Genomic DNA, 17,884 nt, shown 5'->3' with positions numbered 1-17,884 from the left:
AATAAGATCTATTTTATCCGCTTGCAATACTTTGAAACAAATTCTAAAACTTTAAAAGTATTTAATTTATAGCATTTTGAAATCTCAGATTTCCGGAACGCATAACCAGATACCGTCCTTATCATCTGAAAACGGCTCAAAATTAGAAGAACCATCTTGAAACATCCCTGGTACAACTTGATATTAATAAGATGCTAATACAATAACACTAAACCGAAATATAAGCAAAATACTTAAATTCTAAAATGTGAGTCAAGAATATATTAACTTTTTCATTACAGGATCGTTTAAGTTTAGGTTACTTTTATTTCATTAAAGAAAGTGAATACACAGATTATTATAATAATTAACATAAATAAAATGAATGAAATCCTGTTAATAAGAGTGTTGTGTCATAATGTTTGTTATCTAAGACTCAGACAGAATATTTACAAAATCAAAACAGTTAGAAGAGGGAAAACGAACTCATCGTTTGAAAATATAAATCAGCAAATAACTTAATTTTATTCATGTTCTTTTTTTCTTATCTTATCTCTAAAGGAAAGAAACGAATGCAAAAATTCTCACACGGATTTCTGGGAACGCGTTTAAAAGGCAAGTTATTTTTTAAACCAAAAATAAACTATTTAACTTGGAATACTGTAAACATTGCCATAAACAGCAATATTTATTTTATGTTATCGATGTTATTGAAATCAGTGAATCTAGGTATCAGGATCATCGTGGGATTTTATTATTTTTTAAATAAAATTTAATAAGCATATGATAAATTTAATTTCAATAGGTTCCATTTTTATGTGATTTTAATTAAATTCAATTGTAGTAAAACATGGTTATTATTTCCCTTCTCATGTTGATACTCTATAAAGAATTAATATGGCATAAAAAAGTTGATATGAACATTTCGAACGATGTTCCTTATTTGATTTGGGGATTTGAAAGGAAGTTTGATAAAAAGAAGTATAGAGAAAAGGGTAGTGGCTTAACTATAGAGTGGCTGCACTGGTAAAAGGCCAGAGCTCAATGTCTAAGGGCCTTCGATCCAACGTATTATAATTACATAAGGAGACAGACACTACTATCCCTTAGAGCTGAAAAAAGGATTCTTAATTTTTGATTAATTTTTAGACATAAAATTATAAAATACTTTTGTCTATGAGAGAGGTTTGTTAATTATGAAAATCATTCTATATTATCAATACTTCCAAGCATCAAGTATGTATCGCTTTGGTGACTCATTTTTATTGCCATTCCTGGAGCCGAGCGTTCATTTTCAAAATTGAAACCAGAAAAATCGTAATTGATGAATTCAATGCGACAAAATAGGTTACTTAAAAAGAGAAAACTAGAAATAAACAATTTTAAATCATTTGTGAAATATTCTTAATTTAAATAATCATATCAGGTGAAGTTTTAAATTAATACTGAATTGTTTTCTTACTCCTTCTAAATTATAACGCCCATTAAAATCAATTAATAATATTGTCAAGAATGATTATCTCAAAATAATTTGTGGGGCTTTATTTTCACAAATCTTTCCCCCTGTCTATTAAGCATTTGCCTTATAAAAAATAGAAAACTAGATTCAAATCCACGATTCATATCAAGTATACGATTTGGGAAAAACAACAATCGGATAGCTGCAGTTAAAGTTTAAAAAGAAACCGTAAAACTGCGTTAATTTATTTACTGCAGAAAAGCTTGTCACTGCGCAGTTTCCAAGAAGGTAAAATTCCTAAAGAAAATTGCCTTCGACTTATTGGGATTCTTTCTTTCTTCTCTTCTCTTTTATGAAATGGTATCGGATGTAGCGAAGAATTTTTAAAGGCTTCATTCAGTTCAATAAGAACACCTACAAGAGAACGATGTTTCTGAAAGAACGAATGGTAGGTGAAAAAAAAAAAAAAAAACAGAATTTTTGGTCTTATTCATCACTCACATAATTATGTTGTGTTCAACTCAATTTTTAGAAAATGAGATTAACCGTTTTAGAAAAAGAAAACTAATCCAGTTTATTTGTTACAAATAGAATAACGCATTTTTAATTTTATAAACATAAAAAGTTCTTTTAATTCGTGGAATCTTTAATCTATATATTTAAATATATAAATCTTCCCAAATAAATTTCATTTGAACAAAGGGAAAAGGAAGGAAATTCTTCACACTGACAGATTCTCCATTTTGATACGTAACACTTCGAATTAAAATTTCCATTACTTACCCCTTTTTCTTACTTAATAAATTCCTTTTTTTTTTATACTAGGACGACAAAAGCGAAATGATAAGCCTACTCTATAACTCTGAAAAAAAAATTTTAAGTGCAATTTTTTTTCAATAGAAAAAACAAAAGCAGAATATCCATTTTAATTTTACGTTTCAGTAAAAAATTACTAAGGTTATTAATAAACCCTCCGAGAGTCAATACGGAAAATTCTTCAAAAATAAAACGCAAGAAATAAAATAAAACAAATCACAAATAAATAAATTAATTAAAAACTGAATTCAATTGCATAGATCGAAAAATAGAATAACAAAAAGAAATTTTGTAACTTCTCATTATCAGGTTTTTTTAAAAATGTTGAAAACGAGGAAGAGCCATTTAATGAAGTTTTTTCAAAATGTTTTTAATCAATCAATTTGTAGATGATTAATACGCAATTGTTTTAATCTCATAATGTTTTCTAAAACTCATTTTCGATTCAACATTAATCTCTAACAATTGTTATTTCAAGCTGTAATAGTGACGGAGCAGCTGTTTTTTTCCCCCTACCATGTGGCTTTTCTTTATGATTCCAATTCTCTAGGGGCTGAAATTCAATTCTTTTTATTTGATACACCATAGCGAAAGTTTTACCGTCTAATTTGTCATATGAGTAAGAGTGAGTGGTAAATTTTTTTTCTCTCCTGGGAGGGTCCTGGGAAATCGAATCCTTTCAATTTTTTTCCAGTCCTCTTTTTTTTATCTGCCTTTTCATAAACGTCATAAACTTTATCGTCATTGTATCAGATCCTATTAATGATTCTTCTTCATTCTTTAAAAATGACAGGATATGAGTTTTACCCTTAGTTTAAATGGATTCAAATACAAATTAATTCAATAAATTTTAACAGCCTTATTAATAATTATATTCCTAAAAATTAAAAGATATATTTATTCATGGTTTAAATACAATCGTTTTAAGTAGTAATAGTTCGAACTAATGATATCATTCTTTAAAATTAGAGATATATTACTATATAGATCACACATTATATTGAGTTTTAATGGAGTGGAATTAGTGCATATGAGATAAATTAATCCAAAATTAGATTTACCCAAACCAGGATTTGAAACCATTATCAGTGAGGTAAAAAAAAAGGAAAGGGAGAATATGGCATGCAGTAAAAATTTAAGAAAATGCTGTAATCAGATACTGTTGAATCGCCACCGTGCGGTTTTTATTTTTAGAAAATAATGAGAGTCTCGGCTACAAGAAAGAAGGACCGCAGTTCAAAAATCCGATTAATCCAATGATCTTTTGTGTTCATAGATCAGGTTTGTGGAGAATGGTTCTTCCGCTACTAAGGAAATGCTTTGGAGGTTACGTCTCAGGTGTCTTGCCTCCTTATCTGACAATGTATTAAATCACGCGATTTTTCCAAAAATAAATCTCATGCAGTTTGGAAACTGGAAGTAACTGGACAAATCTAAAACAGAAATATTGTCAAATAAATTGGTTTAAGAAATGAAAATCCTTGCTTCCCAAGCATAATGATTTAACGCGTGTGGTAATTTTGCGACTGTATTATATCACAATGGTTTCTTTTTAATACAAAGCAAATACACACACACGCACATATATATATATCCGATATAATTGGAATTCAATAAATATCAATCCGTTGAACACAAAGATAAAAGAAAAAGCACACAGAATAAAGATTGAACAAAATTTATGATATTCCTTGGATGTCAATACAGGCCATATTTTATTTGTGGCCAATGTAACAAATAGTAGACAAAGTATCTATTCTGTGAGTTATTAATTTTTGAATTGAGATTTGGATAACATTAAGAAGATGAGTAAATAGAAATACTTGACTCCAATGAATTCACATAAACAAGAATTTTGTATAATAGTTTCTTTATAGTTTAAGAAATCGTATTACTTGTTTCTCGTAATCGTTGATAAAATCTTTAATAACCTCAAAATAAATTGTACATATACATTTTGTATTTTTTGTTGAATTTATATTAATATATGATATAGTATCTTAATAATGTATTTATCAAACTTTCCAAAGGCAATCAGTCCAAATTTTGAAAAAAGAAATGATTGCTACATATCTGATACCATTAACTGCGCATAACCTAAAATATAGCAAAAGAATGAAATAAATCTAAGTAGTCGAGTATATTTATCCAAACAATACCATGAAGAGTAGTACCAGAAGACATTTCTTGTATCCTTCCAATTAGTATCACTGAACAAATACGCAGAGTCAGTTGATAGTAGTATATCTTCATTTTCTCTTTCCCATTTCTCACTTTTAAAGAAAGTAGAGACATGAAAGTAATAAAGTATATCTGAATAGCTCGGATATACTCTTATCTGAAAGGTGTATTTGATGAAGTCCTCCAGCCTTACTAACTCCCAATTAGCAACTATAGACAAATAGCTGGTAGACACTGAATCATCACTAACTTCTTGTTAGCTAAAAAGGATTGATCTGTTAGATATCTATGAACATTTATTACTTTTAAAGTAGCAGTGATCTGAAGGAATACAATTCATCTAAGTAAGCAAAACATGCATCGATCCAAGAGGTGCTTTTAATGACTACATTTATCACAGGATTAGTGTCTCATTTGTCAGCATGAAAGTAGAAGAATGTCACCATTTTATCTTCAGGAATTCTCGAGCCTTCTGATTTTATGTAATCATATACTAACAACTGCAAGTGCTCTCCTGAAAACAAGCCGTATAAACAGATAACTAACTTCTAATCTCCTCGAAGATATATTATAAATAATCCCAAGGCGTGTCTGAAAATAACATCACTAATGGGCATCATGTCAACCTGTCTAAAAGAATCAATTAAAGATTAACTTTTCAAATTGATTTCTCAATGCTTTCGGGGATTTCATCGAAGCAGAGAAGAACAAGACAAGACCTGAATTCAAATGATGACTGGAAATTCCTTCTATGCCCAACCATTACTTAATTGACAGATCTCTCATATTATTAAGAAATAAATAAGATCCCGAAAACTTTCAAGGCATTATCAATTGATGTTGGTGATTACATCACCACAAACCATACTCTGGCGAAATGAAATCACCACATCCGCGCTCAGCTTATTATGCAGAAGACATTACAGGTGAAAGTAAACTGGAAGAATTATCATAACTGTTTTTCGTAGATGTTTTATTTGTGTTTGTAAAGCCATTTAGAGTTATTAAGTAGCATATTGAGGCCAAGACTGATTCAAGTAAAGATTATCTTTTAAGTAAACCTTTGAGGTTTTCTTTAAAGTTATGATCATTATTTGAAATCGAATGGCTATTGGAAACGCAAGTGATGACTATTCAATGCTAGGCTGACAAACATAGCTTTACATTATTCAAAAATATTTTGAAAACTTTTGACAGATCTTCAATTAAAATGGATGACTCAATATTATCTATACAAATAGTCTGCTTCGATGATATTACGAAATTTGTGTAGTTTGCAGTGAAAAAAAATAATAATAGCTGCAATTTCTCACAGAAGTGAGCTTTGAAAGTTTTAATAGCATTCTCTCTCTTCTCCATAAACAAAGATGTTCCTAGTTTGCCTTATCTCATAGAAGTTGGGAAACTTCTTAATTAACTTTCGAAATTCTCATTTTTAATGGGCTGCTAATCAAAAGGTCAACATCAGATACCCAGAAATTCATTAATTTCAAAAATATTCAAAAATTTGCTACAAGTATGATTGGTCAGCAGGATTATTGGTTCTATCATAACTAAAATTTAATTTACAATTACGAATTTTTGAGCAATTAAGAGGTTTCAAAATTTTCAGTATTGCATAATTAATAGTGAGCCTAAAAAGAGAAATTATAATTAAAAAGTAGTATCATGCAAAAACCTAATATTAATCGTACAGTGAATGACTAATAGATGAAATCAACCTGTTTAAAAGAATCAATTTAATGTTTGCTTCAAAAACTGATTTTATTTAACAGCAAGGCCAGAGCTGATTTTCAATGAAGACTGATTGTGCTTTTGATGGTCGAGTGTTGCTTTCATGCCAAATCTGTCGTATTGTTAAGAAGTGAAAAATTTCATCTGAATTTCAGTCTGAGGATCAATTGATTTGGTCATAAAAAAAATTATGTCTAGACATAGTCAAACCACCAACCCTGTTTTCAGTTTATTATGCAGAAGATATTAAGGACGGAACAGAGAAAAATATCGTTTTTTTTTTCTTTTTTTCCAGAGACGAACTGTTTTTGTGCCTTTGTGATTTTAAAAACATCAAGAAGCATTCAAAATTGAAAAGATGATTATAGATAACAGGGGCTATGCATAAAAGTAAGATTAAAGTCTTTCTCATGTAGATTTTTCGTCAGCTAAAATGTTATTAAATGTTTTAATGTTTAATTAAAATTATTCAGTTAATATAACAAAAATATAGATGCGAGTATCATCTTTCCAGTGAAGGACTTGGAATAATATAACAGTCAGAGTTTAAAGGTCTGTTTTATGAAACCTTAAAACATTGGTTACAAAAAATATACCTCATACGGCTGACGTCACCATGTCAAAAAGAATCAATTATAGATTAACTTTCGAAATAGATTTGTCACTATTTTTTTATCAATTTGACAAAACTGGCAAGGATGTGACAAGACCTGAATTATAATTATGTTTGGAAATGCATTTTGTATGTCATTGCTGTTTAACCGATAGATCTACTATAGTATTGAGAGATGAAAAAACTGAAGATTTTAGCGGAAAGATCAATTGATATTGGTGATTACATCACCATAAAACATATCCCTGACACGATGAGATCACCAAATCGTTCTGCAACTTATTATGCAGAAGACATCGCCGAAGAGAAAGTTGGTAGAATTATCATAACAATTTCTCACTAATGAATTGTTTTTATTTCTAAAATGGTTTGATATTATTAAGTAATATTTCGAGGTTGCGGAGACGATTACAACAATGAAAGATTACAATCTCTGAAGTAGAGGAATTCATTGCTGTAATTAAGTTCCTACTCAGTGTTCTTTTATATTAGAAATTTTAAATTCGAATTCTGCAGTTAATGAGATTAAAAAAATCCAAGATTCGTCTTTGTAATGAGGGATTTGGAAATGGGAGTACAATTTCAGCTATGCTATTGTACTGCAAGGCTAAAGAAAGCAATTATTATAAAATTCAACTTCCTTCATATAATTAAGTGCCTACGCACTCTTCAAGGGAGTGTGCTTTGCATTTTCACTGTTTGTTTTCGTTTTGCTAGTGAATCTTTAAGAGAAAAAATTGAAATGTAACTGGAACTGATTTGTTCTTGAGGCTGTGCCTAATCATGCGATTCCACGGAAAGGTCTTTATCGTTAGATGATTCAATCAACTGAAATAGATTATAGTATTTTTTATTTATAAATGCAAAACAATGTCAAACTTATTTCATTTGATGCACATTGGCAACTACTTCCAAAAACTGTTTTATTTCAATATGTAGCTTCGTAGAAATTTTTAAGAACCAATTTGAAATATGATGCGAACACACAAGATAAAGCATTCTAAGAAAAAACATTCATCGCCCTACTATTAACTAGATTTTATTAAACTAACCTTGATACCGAATGGTTTACTTTTAATCTTACAACAGAAGGCAAATGAAAACATGGACACTCATTTCCGGTAATTATGAAAAGTAAACTGCTTTTATTGTTTGATTAGAGTGGTAAATCAGTTTTTTAATTAAATCATTTCTATTTTCATTACATTGCACATTCAGTAATAAATGATTTATTACAAGATAAATTATTTATTCACCTTCTTTGCTCATTGCACCTGCACCTTTGTTTATATAAGCTATTTTAAACATCAAGAAACTGAAGTTCTCTAATACTTGATTCTTAATTTTTGCTCTGATTTGAAGTAGAATAGTTTTTATTTTTCATTTAGGGCTGACTTATTATTATCTTTTAATATTTCAGGGAATAGCATGCTTCTGTATGTAACATGAAAAAAAAAAAAAAAAAACATAACAACCATCTACGAACGAATTTTCATGAATATATTTTAAATGTAATTTCCATTCCAAAGCAACACAATTTTCTACCTTTTTTAAACTCGGAATGTAACAAAAAATCCCATTTAAATTTCAAATAAAAGAGGATACATTTTTCAATTATTTCTTTGAAAAAAGGTGGTGATATCTAGAAAGGATTGGTTGTTGATAGAGTTTAATGGTGCAAGAGTTAGAGTTGGCTATGCTGCGCCAAATGCATGGTAACCATGAAGATACACTCCACTGTGTCAATTTGGTTAAATGAATTATAGATTCAGCATAAAGAGAAATACAAGTACTATGATCTGTTACAAAATAGCCATCAATGACCCACGAAGAGATCCCGTCTTTAAGAGGTAGTTATCGTCATAGGAGATAGGACCAATACATTCACACCACCATTATTGTAGCCCAAGAGAAGCGAGAACTGCATACTAGATCGGATTGCCTCTCATTCACGTACTCGTGATGTTCTCTTCTTTTATTCAGGGACCAAATAAATGGCAAATGGACGTTTTTAATTGTTCTAGAAAAAGAATTTTCTTTTTTTATTTCACACCGATATTATGTTGACAGTAAACTATTTTAACCATTCCGAGATTAATTGGAAGCTTATTTCTTCAGCATTGCATCTGTATCCATTGGATAATTTTGTTCCATACCCAATTTATTAATTTTAAGCAGATAGGTTTAAATAGAACGGAATAAATATTGAATAAATGAAAACCTCATTTACAATATTTGGCATACAAGCAACCGCAAAAATAGTGTCTTTGTCTTTAAAGCAATAATTCCCAAACGATTAGCAGCTAATGTTGATATGAAAATTATGTCTTAAGCATAATCAAATGCCTGTTTTATTTAATATAAACTTGAGAGATAGCATCCAACTCTTAAGATTCTTCGTCACAGCCACGGGAAAAGTGTATGATCCAAATTTAACGGGTATACAACAAGAGAAACTGGCGACCGGGGCATTTAAACTCCTTTTTCTTCATTAGAATATTCAAGATAAATTATAGAGTAAGAGAATAGCGTGTGTGCGTGCGCGCGCGAAAGTGTGTAATCTATCCTGATTTATATAATCTATCATATAATATCATATCTGATAATAATTTTTCAAGTGATTTATTGGGAAAGTACATAAAAAAAATCATATAACTATTAAAACTGATACAATTTAAATATAGCATAAAAATCTTATTATTTGGAATTTAATACTCGATCCCCAGTTTTCAGTCTTCCTGTTTACTTCGTAACTGGTAAGAAACAATCATCACAATTTTTCTAACTGTGCGCAGCTTCTGCGCTTATTATGGTATTATTTTGAGCAAATGGCATCATTGAATTTGAATGCAACGAAAACAATACTAAAAATTCTCGGCATGTTCAAACCGTTCTCTTTCGACTGGCGCAATGTCAAAGAATGCAAAAAGCAAGAGCGTACATCCTTGGAGAGGGAATTTAATCACCGTCATGCCGTCTGCCATCAGAACAGAAGCATCGCACTGATGAACTTTCATGGTGATTAAATCAAAAACTATTTTAAACTGTTCTGATGAAAAAACGTGGAAACAGATAATGAGCAACTGGTGTGAACTAAGTTCCTCATTTCAAGGAAGATAAACATAATTTAGAATTAGTAGGTTTTTTTTTGTTTTTGTTTTTTAAAGAAAGGGGGAAGTCAGTTTTTAGATCAAGGTGGTTCTTTAACTGAATTTATATCTGTATAATTTTAAGTTATTAATTTTAGAAAGAGTAAGCTCAATTTTTAGTCGGTTTCTTAGAAAAATATGTCAAAATGTAAATTCAAGTGAAGATGGAAAAGTATTCATTTTGCATAAAATTTATTATATTTTTTAAAATTTATATGAAACATTTTCCTGCTCTTTAAATATTTATATTTATTATTCAAAGCTAGTAAAATTTCTATTGAATTTTTTCCTCAAAAGCTTTTTTAAGAATTATATTTATTAATACTGTACATTTTAAATTCATTTAGATTATTAAACTGAGGTTTAATAATTTTTTTCCAAAATGTTCTGCATTAGATTTCAAAACTTTCGCGTAAGATTTTTAAGGTTTTTTTTAGATACTTTAAAAATGAATAGATGATATTCATTTTTAAAGTATGTTAAAAATGAATGTCATCTAATCATTTAATGATAGATAAATTTCTTTTTACCGTTAATAAAAAAGAAATATGAAGTTCAAAACAGGCTTGAAATAATATTTATGCATGGACGAATTTTATTACATCAATTTCAAATAAAATTTGATGCAAAAGGGTTGGTTAGTATGATATAAAATGAAGTTACGAAACGAGAATTTTAGAACATGTTTTTTTTTAATTAATTTTCTGTAAAATCTTCTGTTATTATGTTTTATACCAGAGTAGTTTTTAAATACTGTTAACAATATTTAAGTTAACAATATTAAAGTGATTAAACGTAGGCCAGATATGTGACGCTCCACTGATTTTTTTTAAGACGTAGTTAGAGAAAGAAAATTTAGAATCACAACCATCCTCCTAGATGAATTGTGGCCTACTGATCTTCCTAGTCTCATGAGGCAGTCGGCTGTTTTCAAATTAGGTCGCCAAGTTTGGCGCTCAATCACCTAAATTGATATTTATTAATTTCTCTACCACTGAGGTTTAAAGAATGACGTATATCGAAACTGAAACTAATCCAAACAATATCTCTAAGCTTGAATAGTAAACTATATTTAAATCAGCCCGTAACCTTATTTGATACACTATCGGAATATAATAATAACGGAAGCATTTATTGACCTTTGAAGTAAATACCTTCTTTTTCAATAACAATAAGGATAAAAGCTTCTAAACCTACTTATTCTTCTTATAAAAATTTACGCTTTGAATGCAAAAATGTACTTGAACATTTAGAAATATTAAAGGTTTATTTTTTAAAGTTCAAATGCATTTATAAAATAAAAATAATTTACTAGAAGGTAAATTTCATATTTTCCTTTATTTGTTTAAAAGTTTTATACCATTATTTTTCTCTTTTTAAAATAAGTTTAATACCAATTCACCTAAATATTTTTCAGAAAGCATCAAAAGAAAATTTATTTTAATCATACGATAAGAAAAAGGAAAAATGTGTTTGAGATAAATAAATAAATGTATCTAAATTATCTTATAAACCTGTTGTTTTCATTCAGGTCTGTAAATGCATTATTTTTAAACTTTAAAAGAAATCCTGCATATTAGATGAATTAATTAGAATATTAGTGTTAATTTCGCTAGTAACAGTATTTAATTTCAACTTTAAGCAGTAAATAAACTATAGGATTTCGGAATAAATTCATGATTAATAATACTTTTTAAATTTATTAATCATGTAAAAATTTGTATTAAATCTAGATATATAAATAAAAGAACTCGTAATGATTGAAATATTTTATGCAATCGGTGAATAAAAATTGGTAATTCGATCAAATGTTTAAAAAAAATCATTGAAAAATCGATGCAAAATTGCTTGCATTTAGAATGGAAAAAAAATAATTTTCCAGATCAATTGTATTGATTTGTCCTTTTCGTTAGACGAAATATAGCAGTTGAGATGAGCAACCCGACGGTATTTCTTTTGGCGAGCAGATTTGGCGCAGTTCACAAGTAAACACATCTCTTGGTTTCCCGCCATCGTCCGGCATTCAACCATCGGCAACTCCGGCTTTCAGACGCGAAAGGGAGTAAGAGTTCTCAGCTGTGTTGACAGTTTTTGAAACGCGCTGTTTTTATCTCAAAAGCGTTTTAATTTCTCTGACAGAATATCATCGTTGTGGAAATATCTTTCAAACCTATCTCTGATTTCAGGTTCGTTTATTAGCACTTTTGTTCATTTATGTTTTTATAATTGCTTTTTTAATTATTATAAAACGCTTATATTTTTATTTGAGTTTAGAGATGCTAGTTTGCTTTTAATTGCGTGCGTTTAATTTTTGAATATTGAATGTAGGTAATCTAACATGTTTTCTTAACTAACTGCAATTTCAGTGAATTTTGCAAGAATCCTAATTAGATTTTTTTTTCCATTCATTTTTCTTTTAAAAAGAAACCGTGGGTTGTGAAAATGGAACAGTTCGAGCTCAGTTTTTGTATTTTCATAAATGTAAGTTGCCTTTTTTGTAGAAATTTCATTCTGAAAGCAAGTCGCTGAATAATTTAGATTCGAATCTTTCTAGAATTTGCAAATGTTTGTAATTTCCAAAATTACTATAAACAAGTGAAGCATTTTTTTTTCAAAATAAAAACTAAAACTGGTAATCTAGAATTATTATTATAATAAAAATCTATTGTAAAAAATTTAAAAAGGGACTTCAGTATGAATAATAAATGAAGTTGACTGCTTTTTATTATGAATTGACGTTCGTTGTTTTTCAACGTGCATAGTAGGCTTTAAGCACGATTTTAATAAAGAACTATTATTAGCTATGAAGTTCAGGAAATAAAAGCGGTCATAAAATTGATCTCCTTGACAAAATGAACATTCTTTGATTGAGAGTCAATTTGTCAGCGAAATTTTATGTTCCAGAATCTCCATTACGAATCCAATTTAAATTAATTTTCTGCTTCGTCAATGATTTTTAAATTATAAATAAAACATTAGCCGTATTAATGCAAAAAATACCTCGCATATTAGTTTAAATAATGAAATAAGATTCGATTTCGATTGAATTTCCCAAGGTTGGGATACCGAAACCGGAACTTCTCAGTTTCGCGTTTTATTTGATTGACGTATTAACGTTTTACTCGTTAAGCTATTACTCGAAACATAGCTAACTTGTTCCTGGAATTCCTGTTCGATATAAAAAAAAGTAAACATTTTTACTTATTTTTATTATTTACCAAACATTAGCTATTTTTTTATATTGTATGATAATGTATTTATTGGAAATCCTCTTGTATTCTGATAATGCATTTCTAGAATTTAGTTTTTTTAATATAAATATGCTTTTATTTCATAAATTTTGGTTACTTTTATTCAATATTATAGTAATATTGCTCTAAAATAATGAATAATAAGCTGAATTCATTAAAAAAAGCTAACATTCATTTTGCGAACGAATCGTGATCTAATTTTAAGCGACAGAAAGTTCCGCGGTTTTCTGTAATTTTAAAAATACCGCGTTGGCGTTAATATTCAAACCCGCGCACTGCTTTTTTTTTTTTTTTTAAGCTCTGTATTTCAAACGAAAACTGTTGTTTTTACTGTAATTCGTTTACGTCACCAAAGAAACGTATACAAGAGCATTTTGATGGAAGCGTGTATTTTTTAAAAAGTGTCTTCAGGAAACGGAGTTATAGATTTTAATTGCTTAAAAATGCCACGGAAATTCTTTGATGAAATTATATATATTTTTCAATTTTCATATTTTGCTGCATTGGAAATTTTTTCATAATCTAAAGGCTAATAATTTTTAGTGATAATGAAATTCTAGATAATTCTTGATTTTTATGTCTAATTTTTTCTTCATACACGAGTTTTTTTTATATTCGTTTCTGATATATACAGTAATAGTTAAATTAATTCTAGACTGTTTACTCCATTTGATAAAATTCCTCCTTTTACGGTCCATCTTAGTTTTATTTGCCGAATTATTAATCTTTATTTTCTGTGTCTTTTCTCTCGGTATTGTAAATATTTTCAATATTTTTGTATTGCTTTTTATAAAAAAATGTTTGAATGGAGACATTTTTAAGAGCTGTCAAAAATTATTCAAAGAAATAATGGGGCAGTTCCACAATTTTTTTTAATTATTTTCCTTCAAATTACCTCTACAAGCTTTACAAAATCTGAAGAAATATTTGATTAACGAACGTACAAGAGATTTTTTTCCCTTCCGGTTATTTTTCATTGAAAATGCATCGAAGTAGACTCAAAATGAAAAAGTGAGAATGAAAGACTTAAAATGTTATCTTCAAGAAACTAATAAGGAAAAAAAACTTTAGCACTATTGGAATTCGGATGATCGATTTCGCGGAACAATTCTGTAATTGACTTGCATTATTTTGGGTAACTGACTTGCATTATTTGGGTATTATGTAAGTAACAAGGTTTTTCTTAATCTTAAATATATATTTATGTTTGTGGCTCGATTCATTTTTATCATCAAATTTAACTCGTTGTGTAGAAATTGTTTTTGCTTCTCTATATATAGTAATAATTTCTGCTGACACGCGAATGAAATTAATATTTACATCGCACTGTATTCATTTCTTTGAACTCTCGCCCTGTCCTTCAACTGTGCACGCATTTTACTGACGTAAAATCACGGATGTCTTATAAGTTCCCTTGTAAAGATCTTCCGTGTCTCGTGAACACTTGTGGTCTAAGAAAAAGAAGTTTCTAACACGTACAATAATTGGCAGCTGCGAAGAAAGAGTCAAAATGATTACAGCTGTGAAAGCGAGCGTTTGGACTGGCTTTGCGGTAAATGAAACAAGATAGGAAAAGCACTGTTTGAATTTATTTTAAGCGGCACTTCACGATTTCTTGCTACAGACCAATTTCGTCATTCTGTCCAAACACTTGATGCCGTTTTATGTTGAAATTCCTCAAATTTCTCCCATTTCATCGATCAAGAATTTCGACCCCAGTGACCAAGGATTTTGAAGAAGTGCAAATCTTAAGTTTTCTTTTGCATCTGTTGACAAGTCCACAGGAACCGGCCTGAAATACATGCTGAACAAGATGCCAAGCCCTTATAGACATTGCCCTGCTAAGCGACAGGTAAAAAACCTACTCAGAAAAACTTGCTCTTCAAAGTTTACGAACGCGTTGGAGGTCTTGAATAGTTCAACATGGAATGTGAATGCAAATTAGCAAGTTTCTCGTTTCCATAAAGTACTTTGCTTGCCCAGGTGTTCGCTCTTGCATTGCTCTTCATGGAACGCAAATTGATAAAAGGACAGTTTAGTATTAAAATCCTCTAATGGAATGTCGCTTCGAATGAAATATCTGCGGCTGCCAATATCCTTTTCTTTGTCCTTCTTAAAAGTTTGAACAAGTTAGAGAAATTTGATGATGGAATAAATATTCGCCGTATAATATGACATTTATGATCTGGGAATTATTTTATATCTGTGATTTTTTAATATTTTCGAAAGCAAACTTTTATTTTGAAAAAGTGAACAAAGCATATGAAAACGGCACAGTTTGGAGTTCTTGACGTTCTATAATTAATTGAAATCTATAATTAATAGATTTTGTTTCAAATTTTAGATAATAAATTGATATGGAAGATGCAAATTAATTTTTTAATGATTTTTTTGGGGGGAGGAAGATTGGTACAAATGTGCGAGATCGTTCAGTTGTTTTATTTGATAGATTTGCTATTAATCAATTTATAGTGTACTATTTGGGACTTTTACTTTAATATAGTGCCTTATATATTTATTACAAACGGGTAGTTTAATGAAGCAAGACTTAACTGCCCGATTTTCAGCTGTTATGAAGCTAAATTTTTGATGAATATTTGACAAACGCGCTTTGTGGCTTCTAACATATATTTTTCAGATGTATCAGAAAAAAAATTACTTTAAATCATCCCAAAGGTTTAGCGAGCTTGATCAAGTCTGTCTTTTGTCCGTAAAATTCCTACTAGTCAGTCTGCAATCTTTCAAAAGTTTTCACTGTATAGTGTAATTTGTTGCATAGTTTTTTAATGCGATGCTTGAACTACAGTTTTCTTTAAATTTCAATAATTTTTTAATTTTTTGATATGCAAATAATCAAAATTAATGTTATGAAAAATTCTGGATTGCTTTCTGATTGGGTGTTACAAGCTGTCACACCTCCTACAGAACGGTTAACTGCTTCGTTAATAACCCACGTGACCGTTAATCGTGATCACTTCCTAATGAATGTTAAATCGGTCAATCGTTAGCAGCACTTTGGGTTGGCAAGTAGGATGGACAAAATCAACACGATGGCTCTCAGCAGGACCTAATGCGCATGATGAGTTGCTTGTAGATGAGATCATAGAGGTTTAACCTTTGAAGATGTGATGGATTATGCATCAGGCAGAGCGAAAACATGTTTGGTAATACGCACGCGCCAATTTGAAATAATGACGCTAATGGAAAACAGTGAGCCTAATTTTGTCGTGTAATCATAACCTAGTCGAAATAGTAGATTATATTGAAAATTACCCTTCAGCTTTATATTATTGTAATTGTTACATCCATCATGAGCAGTACAAGACAAATTGCAGGAATAATGCGTCTTATGTCTGGAATACGAATTACACTTAAACGATTCCGGAAAACTGGGAAAATCATATGATTATAAGAATTTCTCGTTTGAAAATATTTTGTTTTAAAGCTTAGGTTCAATTTATTGGGATATCATAAGGTGATGGATTCTTTCTATGTGACGTCGCATGCCACCATATTATGGAAAAAATGGTGGAAATCGACAAGTGTCAAGTGCTTATAAATATTTCTCAAAACGTTGTATCATTCAAGAACTTCAGTTCATCATTTAAGCTTCAGAATATCATATTTCCTCAATTTTTTATATTTTAATTATATGCTACTTTATTTGAACTCACGATTGACATAGGACGACTGTTTGTGGAGCATTTAAATGTAGCTTAAAAGCATCGGCACTCTCTTGAGTCGGTATTTCTGATTCTTAATACGAAGTGTATTGCTTGTGTTCGTCATTACATTAAGACATATCTGAGGAATATATGAATTATTCTTGTTGATATATATAATATATGAATTCCCTGTAGTATGTATATGAGACTACTAAACGGGATAATTCTGAGAAAATGTGTCAGCAATTAATGGCATAATAATTTCTTGTTGATGATAAATTATCTTAGTGACTTATATGTAGAAATGTTGTTTACAATTATTCGAAACACGGTTTTACTAAATTTAGAAATTTATAATTAAATATTTTTTTATTTTATAGAAAGCACTGTATTTTTAAATATTTCTTCTGAAGCTCGACAGTAGAGGGTGTGCAATTTTATTAGAATAAAAATTTAGTTGGTTTCCGAAACACAATCGCAAAACTAAAGGAGAAAAATTGTATGAAAATGCAATAAATTCAGATTTCTTCTTTTTAACTAATACCATGAGACCATAGAAAATCATTTTTATCCTTAAAACCTTTTAAAAGAAAGATTGTTTTCCGGTTCAATATTTTAGTGCAACTCTATTTAAATGTATGACGCTAAGACTAAATTACCGTCTGTGAGTTTGTTTTCTTTGTTCAAGCAGTGGTTTTCTTCTTAATTAAGGGAGGGGGCATTTCTGAAAAGCAAAGAACCCAGCTCTGTATGATTGGTTTATTCGAAACCAAAAGTGCACTAACAATTTTGACGGCACGGTTCCTTTTCCTTTTTTTTAATCCACAAATCCCCTTCAATTTTTTTAATCCTGAAAAATGAATTCTAATCCGAGGAATTGAGAATATTCTAGATTTTTCTCTCTGTAAACGCATCTTAATGGAAAACAATTTGACTTTATAATGACAATTAATTCTGCTTATGAGAATTCTAACCACCCCTTATGGATTTTATTTTTTTAAAAAAATTCATCGATGGGAAAAATTTGTTTTAATGTT

The 17,884-nt window shown here is 29.6% G+C and overlaps 2 protein-coding genes across 5 annotated transcripts in view; one reads left to right on the top strand and one right to left on the bottom strand.

The window, feature by feature from the left end:
• Window positions 1–17,884, bottom strand: part of LOC129960003 (synapsin-like) — a 415,673-nt gene that overhangs the window by 118,228 nt on the left and 279,561 nt on the right. The window lies entirely within an intron of this gene.
• The window catches only part of LOC129960006 (tissue inhibitor of metalloproteinase-like), a 109,189-nt gene that overhangs the window by 25,376 nt on the left and 65,929 nt on the right, over window positions 1–17,884 (top strand). The window contains exon 1 of one of the 2 annotated variants that reach the window (XM_056072992.1): window positions 11,948–12,117. The exons of the other annotated variant lie outside the window; for it this stretch is intronic. The gene's annotated coding sequence lies outside the window, so the exon portion shown is untranslated. Of the gene's footprint in view, window positions 1–11,947; window positions 12,118–17,884 lie in introns of those variants that run through there. 2 annotated transcript variants of the gene reach the window in all.

The sequence above is a fragment of the Argiope bruennichi genome, chromosome X2, assembly GCF_947563725.1.
Source record: "Argiope bruennichi chromosome X2, qqArgBrue1.1, whole genome shotgun sequence".
In the NCBI taxonomy this organism is placed as follows: domain Eukaryota; kingdom Metazoa; phylum Arthropoda; class Arachnida; order Araneae; family Araneidae; genus Argiope; species Argiope bruennichi.
Note: the sequence above shows the minus strand (reverse complement) of the source record. Positions and strands in the feature narration are given on the sequence as shown.